The 18,709-nt window shown below is 38.1% G+C and overlaps 2 long non-coding RNA genes across 2 annotated transcripts; both read left to right on the forward strand.

Moving 5' to 3' along the window:
- Positions 1 to 3,258: 3,258 nt before the first annotated feature.
- Positions 3,259 to 5,333, forward strand: LOC118769430. Its single transcript, XR_005004499.1, has 3 exons — positions 3,259 to 3,372; positions 5,032 to 5,079; positions 5,290 to 5,333. It is a non-coding gene; the product is annotated as an uncharacterized LOC118769430 (long non-coding RNA).
- An 841-nt stretch (positions 5,334 to 6,174) lies between these two features.
- Positions 6,175 to 7,707, forward strand: LOC118769426. The gene is made up of 3 exons (XR_005004498.1): positions 6,175 to 6,253; positions 6,945 to 7,226; positions 7,673 to 7,707. It is a non-coding gene; the product is annotated as an uncharacterized LOC118769426 (long non-coding RNA).
- The last annotated feature ends 11,002 nt before the right edge of the window (positions 7,708 to 18,709 follow it).

The following is an 18,709-nucleotide window of genomic DNA, read 5'->3' on the forward strand; positions in this document are numbered from 1 at the left end:
GTGTTCACGGTTTTTCATTATATATCAAGTTAACCCTGCCAACATAAACTGCTGAAACGTATAACATTTAGGTACTCCATGCAGCCAGGGTGAGCTCCAGTTTGCTGAGTACATAAATCATGTAAGCAGACAGTGACAGCAGGTGTGCAGGATGGCAGTTACAAGATCCCACCTGTCCTTCCTGTCTCCAGTTGACAATAAGCAAAGGAGGGCACTATGGGATAGATTAGTCAAATATTAATGAGGGTAACCAATTGCAAGTCAATCACAAGAACTGGGCAGTGCAAAGCATAGATATATGTACATGACCAAGCTGTGCATTTCATCTTCGCTTAGACCAGGATGTTTTTGTTGCGAGTCATCTCTAATACTCCTTGAGATTCCTTTTATTGGTTATTATACAGTGAGGTAAGACAGAAAAATGGGTCAGAAAGCATGTTCAATCAGTGTGAAGAGCCCCACCTTTACAGATTTCCACAGTTGTTTACACACTGTGACTGCAAGTATGCGGACGAACATCAAACATTGAAGCTAACGTTAAAAAAAAACTCTTCACTTCTGCAAAACACTGAGCACATTTTACTTCATTCACTCAGTTCTGTTATTCACGTATTGCAAGTAGAGCTCAGCCTGTACAACGTGTCAAACACAGCTCCAAGTTAAAGCACAGCTTTCATAATGAAATCTACTGTGTACATATGGAAAATGTATGAATGGAAATACCAAACTGTAATTACCAAGACCCCTCATTCACACTTCACCTGTACAGACTCAAGTAGCTTAACTGTTCAATCTGTCAGAACTTTAGCATGATAAAAAGGTGAGAAATAAACTCCTCATTGTGACACCAAATGGAGCAGAGAGGGGGACAATAAGAGGTGGGGGAGGAGGAAGAGTTGGGCAAAGGTGCAAATATTTTCCAGTTATATTTGTGCAAAGCTGGTTGATCATTTTATGAGCATGAAGGAGGCTGAGTAGCAGGTGCAGCCCAGTTTGAATCATTTCAGTATGGTTTCTATATTTCAGATGTTTTGCCTTTGAAATGGGAAGAGGCAATGGAACATTATTCAGTGCTTTCTTGTGGTATCTAGTACTCCTTTGTGCAGTATAATTTTTTAAATCTTCCCTGTATCTGAAAAAAAAATCATATATTTCATCAGTTAAGACCAGACCGAAAACACATATAAATCCTAATGGTAGTATTTTCTGTTTATTATAACAATGTGAAATTGGTGTTCAGGAGAGCTGTGGAGAAGCTGGAGACAAGGAGGGGATGAGCCTGCTTACTCTTCAGCCATACACATATGCAGAATTAGGCAGATATGATTCACTAACCAATGGGCTGGCTCACACAAAGACAATTAAATGAACAATTAAACAATTAACATGTGTAGAATGAAACTGATTATTGTTACTGACAAGGGCGAAAATATAAAGACAACAAACCTTAAACAAAGTAACAATGTAACATTTTAACAGTTTTGAGGGAAAAGTGAAGGTTCTCTGTCATACGAGTAATGAATAGGATGATATGTGTGTATTTGTGTGTATGTGTGCAATATCAAAATATTTGATTTTGAGGGGTGCTATAGTTTTTCTCAAATTATTTGGTACATTTCTGCAAATTAATATCCATGCTCTCAAAACAGATGCCTCTGAAAACACAGCTGTCTACTCTCTTGATATTTTTTGCAAAACTAATGCTACATTGTTGTTGCTTTCACACCAATTACAAAACTAAACACATTTTTACTAAGCACCTCAAAATTCTTCAAAATGTCAGTTTGGCCTACTCTCACATTGTAATATCACATGCTCAATATCAATAATATTGATGTCAGGTGGGTTGGCAAAGTAGTCAGCTCAGAAAGTGATAATTGCTAAATTGTTCACTCACCAATCACTACATCATTCAATACATCATGTCACTATAGTAAATGTGTAACAAGCATTCACCATATAAAATGTGTTTCTGGTTGCCTTTTTGGTCATTTTTTGTGTGAATTATCATTATCATTTTTTCTCTTACAGTATGATAAACAAACATAAAAATGTCACATATGACATAGCCCTCCAGAAATCGTGTGTATAGCAGCACTTAAAAAATACATGTCATGTTTCACCATTTACAAAATGGTGATCAAATGATAGTTTACAAAACTGAAAACTTAAAAATAAATCACACACTCAAAAAACACACGCGCGAGCACACACACTTGAGTGAAAGGGACTGCTGTGCGCTCTAATAAACATGTTTCACCATTAGTATTCCTGTGTCAGTAGTTGATACGTTTTCTAGTTTCGATGCAGATGCTAGATTTTTATAAGATGTTATCTGAAATCGGTGGCACATTCTCGTGTTGAGTTACAGTTTTTCTCAGTCGTTTACGCATATTTCTTGAAACGTTCTTTAGCGGTGTGTCCTTCACTGTTTGCATGCGTACTAATGTTATTGCAGAGTAATTTTGCAGTGATTGCTCTGTTGCAGAGTGAAGTTGTAGGCATGGTGCTGAAGTAAATTTTGCTCACGTGGATGCCACCCCTCCCAGTGCTGAGCAAGACCCCTAGATTGACACGAGAGACCCCCTGAAAGCCTCAACAGCAAAATTTTGTGGGGTCTCTGGAAAAATCTGCAATTGTCACTAAAAATGTCTTTTAACCCTTAAAGCCCGACAGACGCAGCCTGCGTCCAAATTCACATCCCTTCTTTCGGTTGAATTGCTCACGAAGTATGCATCGCTAACGATGTTAGTTATGGGGCACCGTTTGTAAAAATGTATACACTGATTTATCCAGCACAGTTTTTGCACATTTAACATTGTCAAATGTAAAAAAAAAATGCACCACAATTTTAAACTGTCACTTTATCATACATTTACAGACAAATTGATGCAAATCTGTCAGTCTTTTTCAAGGGTAATATTTTTCATTAATGAAAAATATAAAATATTAACTTGTGTAAATATAAGTGTTAAATGTAAATGTTAAATGTAAATGCAAATGTTAAATATAAATACGAATGATTAATGTTAAACTTAAATATTTAATCAAATATAAATATAGGACTATAGCCTAATATACAGTCAACTTCATGTAAAAGAAACATATAAATTGTTAAATCTAATATGCAAATATGAAATGAAACTAATGAATATGGTAATTGACCACACCTCCATTGTGTGACGCATGTTCTTTCCCATGGAAAAGCGCGGGCGTTCACATCAAGCACTGTGGCGGTGTAGAAACATGGCAGGTCTAGCAACAGGTGGTGGTGATTTGGCGGAAATAATTGAAAAAGCAGTAGCTGCTGGTGTTAAAGCAGCTCTGCAAGGTCAGATCACGCCAACGTCGAGTGCACCTACAATGTCATAGGTAAGTTCCGATTTTTAAATTAGACATTTAGCTACGTTATGATTAACAACCAGCGCTAGCAAACAAGCGTTACATTCCAGCAGATGTTCGTAGCCTAAGTATTGCTGCAAAGTTAGCAAGAGCTAAATGAGCTCCGGCTAACAAGATAAAGGGACACATTTTTGGAAATGTTTATGAAACTCTGCTCCTATGTAGCCGTAGACAATATAGCACATGATGGTTATGCGATGACATACATCCGTCACGGACCAGAAACACAGTCGGTGAACTCGTAGTATGTTAACTTGCAAAGAAGCTGCTAGCTATCACTTTGGTAAGGTTACTACATTGTATTTCATTAGCTAGTTAGCTGACGTTGTATTTCCCTCTGTGACAACGTCATCACTCGCTTCTCATCTCCTTTCGTAGCCTGTCTGGTCTGGTGACCAGATTATTGTCGGCACTAATGTCAAGATGACAACATTACTTTTTTAAATGTGTTGGGATGTGGCTTGGAGTAGTAATGGCTGATGTCTAGATCCAACACTATTTGGAAAACATTGGTGGCGTGACTTTCAAAACATGAAATACACATGCATACTGCAGCCTTACCAAAAGTGAAAATGGATGAATGAATATGTGACTGTCCCCAGCACTTTTGAAAACAACCACTGTAAGTCCAGAGGTTCTCAACCTTTTTGGGGCTAAGGCACACCAAAGTTCAAACCAAATTGCCAAGGCACACTGACTTATGGTTGCTGATAATGAAGTATGTCATGCACATTACTATAGGCCATCACAGGGGTGCTCTTTCTTATGCTCATTTTTTCTGTAGAGACCACAGCGATAGGCATATGCTCACATGATGTTGACTGAGCTGTGTAATAGATCTTAAACCTATTAGACTATATGGCTATAGCCTTTATAACAACCACTCCGTATAACACCTCCCTACGACAGTTTTAATTAAGGAGCTGTGTCAGTGATACATTTAAAAAAGTGTTCTTCGGTAAAAGCACTCGTTCCGAGTGTAGACTGAACGCTACGGGCCGGGTTCAATGTCACTAGCCGACAGTGACCGGGAGCTCACAGACAGAACACATTAGCTTCGTTCCGCCGGGGATAGGGATGGGTACGTCTGCAGGGGCTTCGGTCCCATTAGCAACAGCGACCCCTGCTGGTTGATCGGGCGCCTGTGGTCCACGTGCCAAAGCGGCATATGAGATGTCTTCCTCTGACTCATCTCTGTGCTATCTTAGCTTGTGGACCGCAGTGCGAAAAGAAGCAGCGGCTGACATCACGTGTCTCGGAGGAGGGCACATTCTTGTCCACGCTCTCCCGGATTGACGGTGGGGGTTGTGCAGTGGGACCGAACATTGATGACAAATTGGGAATTCCACAAATTGGGGGAATTGGCCATTCCAAATTGGGGAGAAAATGGAAAAATGGGAAAAAAATAGCGTTCTAGCTTATTTCATTAGCCTGTAGAACAACACATTGGGTTTCTCCAAATTCCATGGCGCACCTCACTTTGCTTTATAGCACACCAGTGGTGGAGAACCACTGCTCTAGTCTACCTTTTACTGACCTCACTTCACTTATGTCATTACTTAATGGTATTGCAATAGGCACAACACACCAGAATGCTCAGTTTCTGTAATTTGCTATTTTTTATTTTAGATGACATCAGCAGCGACTTCAATCGCAGTGACCACACCACTGAGATTGGTAAGTTTGGATAACTTTTTAATGATTACATGACTGTGACTTTCAAAAGATGAAATACACATGCATATTGCAGCCTTACCAAAAGTGGGGAAAAAAAGATGAATGAATAGGTGATTGTCCCCAGCACTTTTCAAAACAACCACTGTAGATAGCATTAGGCACAGCACACCAGAACGCTCAGTTTCTGTAATTTGCTCACTCTTATTTTAGATGACCTCAGAAGGGACTTCAACCGCAGCGACCACAGCACTGAGATCAGTAAGTTCTTACAAGAGTTATGGAGTGATTCGTTAACCATATCTGCTCAAAATATTTGAATTTGGCATATTCTTTATCTTTATTTTCATTTGTCTTTAATTTAACCGTATAGTCCAATACAGATATCTCATCCATCTTTTCCTCAACGTTCGAGATGGCAAGCCAGACGTATACCAAAGAAGCGATCTGTTTGCCTTTCTCATCAGAGTTAACACAGGCCATCCCTAGAGGACCCTCCAGAACAAAATTGGCTGAAGCAGGCCTTATTGGCAAAATATCATTCTCATCTGATTGGACAGAAATGCAGATAAGAGCAGGCATAACTGCCATCTTCAGAGGCTCGTTTGGATTGTCAGAGAACCAGTCTTTTCCATTTGAAAGGGTGTAAAAAAACTGATGAGACCAAAGGTCACGAGCAGTTTCCCATTGGGAGGAAAAGAAGTTGCATCCATATGTTCAAACACTTGTCTGTATATTTTGGCAGGAATGCGCCAGTCTGTTGAGGTATTTTTTTTTTTTTAATCATGCGTTTATCATGATAATGTAATATTGCATATTTTGGGCCTCATGCAGCAGCATTACTTTACATGTTTTATTTTCTGCTAATTTTCTGTTGAAGTCTGTTCCGGAAGTGCCAGAAATGGTTTTAACTATCCAAATATATTCCAAATATATCACTTTTAGCAATAGGCCTAGTGTCTTGTGTCTGTCCTTGCTACAGTATGTATTATATTAGGCCTACATAGAGTGATAACTAAAAGTGAAATCAGAAGTCAGAAGTGAAAAAATCGCCTCTATATGATAATCATTTCTTCTGATGTGTTGGTTAAGTTACAGGACTCCCTTTCTGCACAGGATGAATTTGTACAGCTGTCTGATGACAGTGACTTTGAATACCCCGCACCACAAAGAAGAGGTAAGTAAATAGTCTTTGTTGCTGTCATGCTTGATATTATAGGAGAGAAAGATTGCGTTTTTTTCATATAGTGAGTCAGAGAGGCATCATCTGCATCTGTGAGGGAAACCCAGGAGAGACATCCGCAGGCACAGTCTAGAGCTCTGGGAGAGCATGAAAGTGAAGGACAGACAGAAAGGCTCCAAGCACATGTGGTCCTTAATCACTTTGCAGATTTTGTGTAAGATACTTTATGGTGTTGCACAAAATGTCTCAGCAATGATTATGTAGATCATAATGAACAAAATGGGTAGCACTCATCTTTGTGTAACCTTTTTAGGTAAGGTACAGAACATTGTTTCTTGCAGTAGTTTGTTAGATTGATATCAATACTGCATTATGGAATAGTGTCAATATTTTCAGTCCTATGGACTATGAGGAAAATGAGGCTGTGGAAGAGGCCATTAGTCGTAGTCTTTCAGAGGTACCTGTGAATTACTCACCTGATTTAAGGTGAAATATGAAGGTTGAATTTGAAAAATGTCTCTTGTTAGTCTTACATGTGCTACTTGCCTTTCTAATTAAGCAGTGCATCAAAATATTTATATGTTATGTGTAGAGTTAATCATTACCATATTGAAGATTAGCAGTGTGTCCTAAATTCTGTGGCTTAAGTTGTAATGTGCAGCTTAAATTTTGTTTTGGTTTCAAGGTCTGCAGATGTCCTGACCAGAGAAGAAATAACCGGAATTCTCAGAGCACATGCTGACAAACTCACTCCAACAACAAAGTCAATCTACATTAGCCGCTCGAATTCAAGTTTAAGAGCAATTTAACAGACCCAGATTTTCAGAGAACTTAAGTACACTGTATGTCACCTTTGCAAGTGATGAGATGGATGCAAATGAAGATGCAGAGGACTTAGGAGGGCCACGAAGAGAGTTCTTCCGTCTACTTGTGAGGGCTATCTTCCAGGATAGTGGAGCATTTGAAGGTAAAATGTCCTTGTATCTCTTGGAAATCCTAATGCTGTAATTTTTTTTCATACATAGAAGAATGAGTAGGTTTTGTCATTTATTTGCCTCTGTATTTTTTTTCTTTTCTTAAAGTCCCCCAATGGGTTCACTCCTAGACTGAACATATGCCATGTACAAAATGGAGTGTATAAAACCATTGGACAGATAATGTCAACAATAATAGTCCAAGGTGGTGAACCACCAGCATTCCTTGCACCCCATGTTGTGGACTACATTATGACTGCAGATGTCCTCCAAGTTCATGTCACACCCGATGACATAGCTGATGTCGAATTAAGGGATTCACTGAAGAAGGTATTGGTGTGAGACTAACTGTGCTTTTTATGTTTTCAGGGTGATGCCTACTTTAGCTTGGGACACAGATTTAACTCTTGTCTGTTATGTTTTGATTTGTCATCTACAGGTCAAAGAAGCAAGCACACAGGATGAATTGGAGGAAGCACTGAACTGTTGTGACTGGAGGTTCGCTGTTGAGGGGCTTCCAAACCCAGTCACTGTGGAGACCAAGCACGCATTTGTTCAGAATGCAGCACTGTACCATGTTATCCTGCAGTGCCAAAGCTGCCTTAATCAGTTGATTGATGGTTTGTCCCACTATGAAGTAAGTTCTAAAAGTTAATGTGATTTACTATTGGTGTGTACAGGATTAATGTGTGTGCTGTTAACATCAGTTGTACATGGTTGCTTAATTGCACTACTGTCCTTCTTTGTCACTTTGGTACATTTCTCAGATCAGAATTAAAAATTTCACAGGTTTCCTCTACCTCCATGTCATATAGTGACTTGTGTACGTTATAGTTGGAGTTAACATGGCGTGCAAGATTTCTTCAATCTTTTTCAGCAGATTGATTTTTGCTGCCCAGTCTTACAAGTTATTGTCTGCATCATGCTTTGCATTCTGGTGGCACTGACATATTGATTGGCATTTACTTTGAGGCATAGACTGTTCATTTTCAGCAAGCTCTGTGCTGTTGGAGGTGGTCCATAATGTGGTGTTGTGTATAATTACTGTTCTAAGATTCATTCATTCTTTTGAAAACAAACAGGACAATTTTGAGAAATGTACCAAGGCAAATGTGAAAAACTATAGTTTTTCTATAGTGAGCTATTGGTTATTCCATATACTATAGTTATAGTTACCATAGTGTCTTTTCCCACAAGGTGCTGACACTTTTGAGGGAAAACCCTAACATGCGGTGTTTTATTGTCATGCCAGCAGAAGAAAATGGTCTTACTGCAGAAGTCGTAGCTGGGCTTTTAAAACCAAGCTACTCTGTTCTGGGCAGTAACAGAAGGCCAAGAGAGGAGTTGATGGTGGTGAAATTTAGAGAATTTCTACATTGTGTGCAGAGTAAGTGTATTTGCGTATAGTTTTATATTTGCAGACAGCATGAAAGGCATTCTGATGGAGCTGCAATAATCCTATCCTCAAATGGTTGTCATGTTCATCCACACCTTTGCAACTGAGAATGATGATGTCTTGTTTGTTAGTTTTAACAGTACATAACCTTGGTAAACACTTCAAGATGTTACCTGGATGTCATAAAATGAACTTAAAAATGAACTCTGCTTTTTTTGTTTTTTTCCTTTTTTAGATAAAGAACTTCATGAAAGGTTTGCCGTGAGGACACTGACAGACGTGGAGAAGGAATTTCTGCAGAACCTGTGCCTTGGTCACATACTGGCATTTGTAACGGGGAGCAGCAAATTTCCTGCCACAGGATTTCAGCCAAATCCTAAAATATCCTTTGTTCATGATGATATGAGGCACCATCCAATTGCTCACATGCGTTCTAATGAACTTCAGATTTTTACCAATGCGAAAAACATGGCAGATGATGATGAATTTGACTACTACTTTGTGATTGCTCTCATGAATGGAGGCATGTTTAGCACTGTATAATGCCACATTCATATTCTTGTTCTGCCGACAGGTGTCTGATGGTAGAATTTTAAAAATGTTTAAATCAGTTTAAATCATTCGCATGTTTCATATAATGGTGGTTGTTCCTTGTGTGTGTTCCATTCAGTACCACTGTGTAACACATTGCTGTTCTGCATATTGCCTGTTGATGGTGGTATGTTAAAAATTTAGTTTAACTCATTAACATGTTTTTTATATATATGTATATATAATTGTGGTTGTCCCTTCTGTGTGTTCCATTCAGTAGCACTGTGTAATGACACATTCATATTCTGCCCAAGGGTTGCCTGATGGTAGTATGTTAATGAGTTTAACTCATGTTTTTCATATAATTGTGGTTGTGCCTTTGTGTTTTCTTCAGTTTATATTTAGTTTTTCCTATATTATCACATGCACAATGCCAGCAAATGTTACAGCATGAGAACATTTTCCCTGGAATACGTACAGAGCATCTCTGAGGCTAGCCATACACCTCCAGAGGCTTTGCTCACTTCAGCCCCTTGCCTACTTAATTTGAGCAGTTCAAACACCTGTATGTCACTTTTCATTGACAGGGCAGAAACAGAAACATGGAAAGCCTCTGAAGGTTTGCAGTGGTGTTCAGTATTCCAGGTACCATTAAATATGGAGGGTCTGTATTGTATCTATCAATTATGTCAAAGAGACTATGATACAACATTTTCATCTTGTCTTTATATTGGAAATTGTAGGTGTTTACTTAATGCAAACAATAACAAACAATAAAAGTCTTAAATTGCATTGCTTGCCTCCAACTATTTACATGCTTATCATTACAACTATTTACATGCTGGTTCACCCAGGTCCTCTTGAGCTGAATTGCAAATTATAGAATTACCCATACTGGATCACTGGATTACCCTTATCAGTGAGTGATGAGTTATTCACAAATCAGTGAAACTGTTAGCTTCCACAAATGCTGAATTACCCAGAAGTGATTTGCTGGTTTACATTTTACTGAAAACAAATTGCTGGACTCTTTGAAACAAGATTTTTCCACTGTTGTCATTTTCTAGAGGGTTTACTGTGAGGGAAAGTTCCTGTAAATCTGCTCTATTTAATGATTCCCCTGCATGTTGAAAAGCTGGTGTTGGAGGGTCTGTGTTCTCTGCTGCAATAGGGTTTTGAAGATACAGCAGATGTCAGTCCAGCGTGAAAAGCTGCAGAGGGGTTCAGGTTCCCTCAGAGGAGACTGAATGGTTTTTGAACGCAGCTCTGAATTCCTCTAGAGCAGCGTTTCTCAGTCCTACTCCTGGAGCCCCCCTGTCCTGCATATCTTCTATCTATCCTTGCTCCAAACACACCTGATTGAAACTTGATTAAATCAGGTGTGCTCAGCTAATCAAAAGTGCCACTGATGAGTTCAGTCAGGTAGGTAGAGCAAGGAAAGGTGGAAAACGTGCGGAGCAGGGGGGCCCCAGGAGAGGATTGAGAATCAGTGCTCTAGAGCAGTGTTTCTCAACCCTCTCCTGGAGGGCCCCCTGCCCTGCATGTTTTAGATCTCTCCCTGCTCCAACATAGCTGATTCAAATGATCAGTTTATTAAGCAGCTTCAGGAGAAACTGTACAACTAGTTTCCATCTGATTAATTTATGATTGCCATCGACATGCCAAATGAAATTAGGACATGGTACAGAATATTGTCGAGATATTGTAGTTGTCCTAGATTCAACCATAGGAGTCAACTCTTCTGATGGACTCTCTTAATCGCCGTCTTTGCACCACGATGTTCCTAGAACGCAATGTCCATTGAGCATCACTTCTCCTACATGTGGATGTTGTGCCTTTATCTCGGATACTACAGCATCCAACTCATTGCTGATTTGAGCAAACTTAAATTTTGGGATGTTATATTCCTCCATCAGTTTGTATAGAGTTGGTCTTGAAATACGCAATGTGGAAGCAACCTCTGTTAGTGTTGTTTTTAATGTCAGCAATTGTTCAGTGTCTCCATTTGTAATGCGTTTCTGCCGGCCATGGTGATCATCCTAGAAGATTGACATGAGAATGTAGGTTGCAAGAGAGTAGGCTATGCAAAAAAATAACCAACTACAAGCCAACCTCTCTGTATAATAGTTACATGATGGACTGACTTGCAAATGAGAATCCTATTGTGGTTTAAGTTGTCTGTTATCAGACTTGTTACTGGTTTCTTGTCAGAAATTTATACCAAAATATGCAAACTAGGCCTACTACGAAAACTTGTCGATGGTAACAGCTAAAACGGCTAGCTTGCTTCTGGTTAGCTATTGATAGTTAACATGATTAGCCTACATTACATGTAAAACCCCTCCATTAAAAAAAAAAAAAATCTGAATTTACCGATTGCATGGATGTAGGGCCATTTGCTGCTGGTGTAGTCTGGCCCTCCAGAGCTGCCCTAACACTGGTAGCAACTGCTCGTTCAATCATTTGTGCTAAGTCACTGCCTGGTCCTGAATTTGCCATGTTTGATCTGAAAGACCGGGCTTTTCGTAGGCTACTTCACACAATGGAGGTGTGGTCAATTACCATTAATTATGTTCATTCCACATTTGCATATTAGATTTAACATTTACATTTGACATTTAATGTTTACATTTAACATTTACATTTAGGCTATATGTTTCTTTTACATGGAATTGACTGTAGGCTATATTAGGCTATAGGCCTATATTTATGTTTGATTAAATATTTAAGTTTATTGTTAATCATTTGTATTTATGTTTAACATTTACATTTAACACTTATATTTACACAAGTTATTTCATATTTTTCATGAATGGAAAATATTACCCTTGAAAAAGACTGACAGATTTGCATCAATTTGTCTGTAAATGTATGAAAAAGTGACAGTTCAAAATTGTGGTGCATTTTTTTACGTTTGACAATGTTAAATGTGCAAAAACTGTGCAGGATAAATCAGTGTATACATTTTTACAAACGGCGCCCCATAGCTAGTTGCTTGTCTATGCGACGAAGTGTTGGCGAGAAAAATAATTTTGAATTTACATCAAATTTAATCGTAGTTACCATCTGCATACAGCTCTGTGTCCCTCTCCACACCCATTACTCTTGTTTGAATTACTCATGAACTCTCCATTGCATAGATATGGAACACATATCACAAGAAAGAGCGGAACCGGAGCTTTGTAATGGTACTATATTTGTACATACCAAAGTAATCACGTTATGAAGACAGATCAAACTTCTGCAAAGTAATATCTTTACTCATTTCTTCACCCATTTTCACACTCCTGCTTCTCGGTTGAATAAGTCACGAAGTCCCTATCGCTTCACAACGTACTGCATGTGATAGACCTGCTGTGCATAAGGTGAAAAGCTGTACAGCGACACACAACTGTGTGTGTGTCAGGTTTGAGTGTGTGCGTGTGCGTGTGTGTATCGGTTTAGGCCAGTGCTGTGTGAATTCTGTTGCAGGGCATAGTTGTTGCGTGGTTGTGTAGTTGTGTGAGTGGACATGTTGTTAACAATATAAGCCTTGGTGATGTGTGTGCAAAGCGTGTATAGCCTAGTTCAGCGCTTCTCAAACCTCTCCTGGAGGGCCACTTGTCCTGCATGTTTTAGATCGCTCCCTGCTCTAACACAGCTGATTCAAATGATTAGTTTGTTATTAGGCAGCTTCAGGAGTTCATAACAAGTTAATCATTTGAATCAGCTGTGTTAAAAAAGCTGATTTTTGTCATTTTAGAAATATTTAAACAAATCCCATAATTTGCTCTTAAAACAACACATTTTGTTTATAATTTTAAAAAGAAATTGTTCACCATTGTTTTTTTACATTTTATATCGCAGAAATATTTTTCCTTTCAGGAATCTTGTTTAGTCATAATTTGTTTCCATTCAGATTTTGTTTAGAATATCGTGACAGCCGAACCGTGAACCCAGTATCGTATATCAAACCGAATTATGAGCTGAGTGTATAGTTGCACCCCTACCGTCTTTCTTATTTGAAGAACCAAGGGGAACCCATATTATGTAACTCAAATTGGGATTAATTCCTTTAAAACGGTTTCATCGGGCGCAGCTCCCAGGGTGGCATAAACTACGTGATTATCTCCCCATATGCTCTAGCAGATAGATAAACAACACTTCGTTTTTGGCAGTGGAATTTGGCTAATTTGCAAAGTGGAAATTCTGATTAGATGGTTGTGTTAACTACTTTGAGAGCATGTACTTCAGTTTGCAGAAAATCAGTTAAAAAAACTGTAATTTGGTTTTGAATCCATTATTTCATTTTGCACAGGAATTATGAAGTTTTGTTGAGTCAAAAATTGTTTTAAATATTGTGTTTTCAGAAATGTGTGTAAACAATTGAGGGCCACTGAATTACACAGAATGCACAATCACTCAGTTACACAGTTTCACGGTGCATTATGCTGCTGCATCACAGATCTTTTGGGTTTGGTTTGCGTGTAGGTGTCTGTATGCATGCACGTTTGTCTGTGTGTCAGTGTGTGTGTGCGTTTATCTGAGTGTGTGTGTGTATATGTTTCCTAAATATGGACTGCTGACACATATACATATACAAACCATGCAGATGTTGAAGTTACTTGCAGCCCAGGGGTCAAACTGAACTCTCCTTGCTCCTGCCCACGTCCTTAAGGGAACTTATCAGCTACAGTTTAGGGGAAAGGACATACAAACAGCATGCAGACAGAAACACTGATCCCTTTTCTTTTTGAGTTATGATTTCCACAGCCCCTCTCTTCCACATTTGGCCCCTTCCTTATGTACTCCAATTCCTGAGGGTGAGGATGGACTTCCTGTAAGCCAGAGGAGCACCAATGTAACAAGTCCAAATTTCAAATACACTTAGTCTTCCACCCTCCAACTGTCTGCAGAACACCAGCACAGCTATCATTCTGTCTTTGTCTATCAGTCACCTGTGCTGTTAAATGCATACACACACTCATAATGAATGTTCTCAAAGAGCACTTTGTGTTGAATTGTTTGGTCCCTTGCGAAAACAATGTGTTTTTTTGAGCAAGGGGATTCACTTTACTTGAAAATTTGAAATATTTTTATAATTAAAATCTAATCTTGTAAGTGTTTTTGTCTTTTGAATGTTGTTGCTGATATGTGATGATTTTCTCTGTCTATCTCTGGTGCATCTTTCTATAAGAAAATTTTTTGATGCTCCAGTTTGCCTTAGTCATGCAGTAGAATAAGAGGATATGTTCAGAGAATGTTGTGCATTCAGTTTCATTTCAGCATCATGGCCAGTGACAGACTTACAATACAGATGTTTAAAATAATAAAATAAAAATATGTTGTGTGTGAAATTCCGCCACCTGCTGGATATGGCAGGTAAATAGCCACATGGCTTCAGCCAGGTGGTTATTGGCTGAGACGTGTTTTCCTCCACTCTTTATACTTCCACATTCTCAATGAGTATCCTTGGCTTGGTGGCCACATTTCTCCCTCATTCATTTCATTCTTCAAACAACTTCTCTCTCTTCCCAAAGCCCATGTTTCGCATTATATAAATAGATATTGGATGTAAACTATGAATTTCAGAGAGGAATATTTTTACTTGTTCTAAACTCTCTAGTGTAGAGTAAAACAGGCCATTGCAGGTGCAATAAAGAGGAATAAATAAATGCTGGACAATAACATCATTGCATTTTCTGTATGTTTATTGCATTTGTTAGTAGTAAGCACAAGCATTAGTTAATCATTATAACAAGTGCAAGTTACAGATTGAGTAATATGAAAGCATGATAAGTGGCAAGTTCAAAGGTTACAGATGGTGTAACTCTAAATCCACAAAGTGAAATGACATGAAGCGCGCATAATGTCTTTTATTGGTTTGGAGGAAATGATTAAAAACTGCTTTATTATAAGCCTGACTAAATAACTCATGGAATGAATCCTCTGCCTTTTCTTCCACAGCAGCATTCCAATATTGTAAGAAGTTAGATTTCCAAGGGCCCGGTGCATCTTGGGAAATGTCTTCTCCAACCTGCTTTAAATGCGCAGAAGAGTACGGTCTATTGAAGTACTTGTCAGCCTTTTCAAGGATACTCTGTACTTGGCCACATAATCTTTCAAACTGATCACCTTTAGAGATGCCATTTTTATTGCTTTGTTTCATATATTCCTTTACAACTTTGTGAAGGAATTTTTCTAATAGGCATTTATCATTCTCTCTCAGACAAATATTTGTGGATCCTTCTGTGTCAGATAACACATCCACAACAATGCCTCTGTGGTGCACAGCTTGACTGAATTGATCACAATCATCATAACTTGGAGACATATTTTGAAGCAAACCCTGAATGTGGGGATATTTCAGATGCGTGAATTTTTTCTTAACAGGCCCCGTCTCCCCCCAATATTTACTAAAAAAAAACAAGGGTATGTATATTATATTTCGTAAACCACTTCTGACTGTTCTCTTGCAAATGAGCCATGCAAGGTTTTGCTTTATTGTTTTTAAGGCATGGACTGTTCAAAGTGTAAAATAATAAAACAGAATTCGGAGGAATGTTATGAGAGTTCTTCGTAAAATAATCATCTATTTTTGAACAGATGATTTCCTCTGTGTGTGCACGCCTGTCTTTATTATTCTTTTTAGGTAGGTTCGTAGTAGAAGAAAACAAAATAGTTCCATTACCATAAATGTAAGCACTGGCAAATTGTCGAGAGTGATCAATCTTGCTATTTTTGATTTCAAAACGTAAAATATCCTCATAGAAAAATAATTTAATATTACTTATCTGGAGTGAAGGATAACAATAATTGTTAATCAAAGAATGAAAATTTCCCTTTAAAATATGACTATTTCTTAGGGTAAAAGGTAAAAAAGAGCAGAGTAAAGAATGTAAAAGTGAACATGCGGAAACTAAAGAAGCAGAGTTACTTCTTCCTCTTTTCTTCCTTTCTTTCTCCCAGCTGTACACAACCTGTTGGAGAACTGAATAAGTTGTCTAAGGATTCTTTGCAGAAAAGTTGGAGAACTCATCCAGCTGTTCCCCAAATGTGCCACCATCTTCACTCCCTTTCGACATATCCGCATTATGGATATCTAGAAATTAATGTTTAAAATGAAATTAATCATTCAACATGATAATTTAATTTTGGATATATTTGTATTCAACAGAGCATTGTTATTTTAGCTCTTTTGGTTCGATAAACATTGAAGATTGAGATAAATGTTTATAGGTTTTACACAGTTTTTATTTTGAATATTTGTAACTGTTTGGCACCTTCTCCTGTTCCATAAATCACAAACATGGAGATTGTGTGCGTGTTACTGATAATCTGGATGTACCAGTACATTCTCACCTTCGCTGGGAGCTGACAGCATCTTCATGCTATCCCTGCAGATCCTGAAGAAGTAACAGCAGAGAATGGTCAGGTCATCTTTCTTTTAAAGGTTTACTTTATGTGTATGATGTAATTTACATTAATGAATATTTTCTATTTCAAAAATAAAATTTCCTGTGATATTAAGACCCTTATTTTAATTTGGTGTGAATGGCAAATAGGTGTAAAAGATTACTTTTTATATTTCATGCCTCAGGTAATTCAACCAATTCACATGAGCACCAGAAACAACACATTCCTTTCATTACTACAATATCTGCACATACTGTACATTATGTGCAGTGATCAAGATGACTATTACAAAATGCAAAATTATAAAGTTAAATTTTGGAGCACTACTTTCTGGAGTAAATCAAGCAGTAGGGTATATGTTGTACATTTTCCAAACAGTGTATGTGTCCACACTGACAGCGAGAACACTTTTGTTGATGGAATAAGCACAGATACATGCTGAAAGTGAGTTCAGCCAGATGAAAAGGACTGTATAAAATATATACATGCCAATGTGGGGCTGGTGAGACAAGGGGAAAATATATTGCCACAAGGGTTTGATGTTAGATGTGTGAAAGTGTCTTCCAATTCTACTGAAATGAAGAACAGTGTGTTATGGGTTCATTTAAACAACTTGTGCCACCAATGCACTCTTGGCTGGATTTGGGTTGGAAATGAATCTAACAATGAATGAATTGCAGATCTGCACAGTATATACACTTCTCAAAGGCAGAAATATCGAAACAACTCATTTTGTGTGTGCTGGTGAGTGAAGTCAGACTATTAAAATATAGAGTCAATGAGAGGACACTCAATCAGTTTGCACAAGTCTCAATCAATTGAACAACAACAACAACAACAATAATAATAATAATAATAATAATTTGCTGTTTTAATAATTATTCTGATGTTGCATTATCCTGATGCAGTCCATTCTTCTATTGTTGGCAGTGCCCTGTTTTCAGATTCTGATTTTATGATGGTGAATATTATTAATACACTACTTATTATTATAAGTCTTGTTACTTATTGTTATTTATTACCTTAGCTGACACTCTCATTCAGGTAGAGTTATATTTCAGCTTTCATTTTGTATACTACCTTTTGATACAGTTGGGTATTTACTGGATATTTTGCTATTATTCTATTTAAATACCTTAAATAAAACAATAACAGACAGCATGGCATAAGCATGTAATAAGATTTTCATGTTCATTTTTGGTTGCTGTATGACTTTGGTCAGGACTTGACCACGGTTTACAAAACCTTGAATACCAATGTGTATGTACCAAATTAAACATGTGCTGCAGGTCACTGCTGTGAGAAGGAGGCCCAAGAAAGACGTGAGGGGCCTGGATATATCCTGAAAATTCAACATAGCATGCTAGTGTGGCATGAGCCAAAGTGTGAGCCAAATAAACTAAATTGAACAATATGGTATAAACATCACAGCAAGAAAGATCTTACTTACAGAATGCTTGCGCTCATGCTTTGTTCTCTCAGGCAACTCAACATGCTAATGCTGAGAGGAAAGGATGAAGACAAAAATTAGTGATTGACATGTTTTTCTGAGATGAGCTGGTTTATGACTGTTCACCGTCTGCCACTTTTCATTTATGCCAATGGTTTTAATAATACAAGATAAAATAGCATTTTATCAGATTTATTTGGAATAGTTAGAATCTTTGTTATAGCTGTACCTCTTTCCATGATTTTTTTTTTTTTTAAAGAGATGTTTTTCGGTTATGTGTCAAAAACGCTTTTGCATTGTTAAAATGGCAAAATTGCAAACCATTGATTGCTTGCCTTCATTTTCCCTGCCATGATTCACCACCAGGGTACACGCTACTATTATATGCAATTCCTGACCTGGAGCTGCATACATGTGTGCGCAACACCACATCAGCTGGAATTGACTACTCCTGCCTGGATCAGTTCTTGATTCTCAAAACGTCGGAGTTGAGGGAGGCTGCCAAGAAGCTCAACCAGTAAAAATGCTTGATGGTTCCACTACAAGGTTGAGCCAACAATGACCAGAAGCCCACAGTGGCGAAACAAATTTGTTTCATTCCCTGGGGAGATAAGGGTGAATTGGCTTGTCTGTCTTGTTATTTACTAGTGACCACCACTATTTTGTCAGGAAAAAAGTGGCCAATATCACATCTCTTCAAAAAG

The sequence above is a fragment of the Megalops cyprinoides genome, chromosome 22 (assembly GCF_013368585.1).
Source record: "Megalops cyprinoides isolate fMegCyp1 chromosome 22, fMegCyp1.pri, whole genome shotgun sequence".
NCBI lineage: Eukaryota > Metazoa > Chordata > Actinopteri > Elopiformes > Megalopidae > Megalops > Megalops cyprinoides.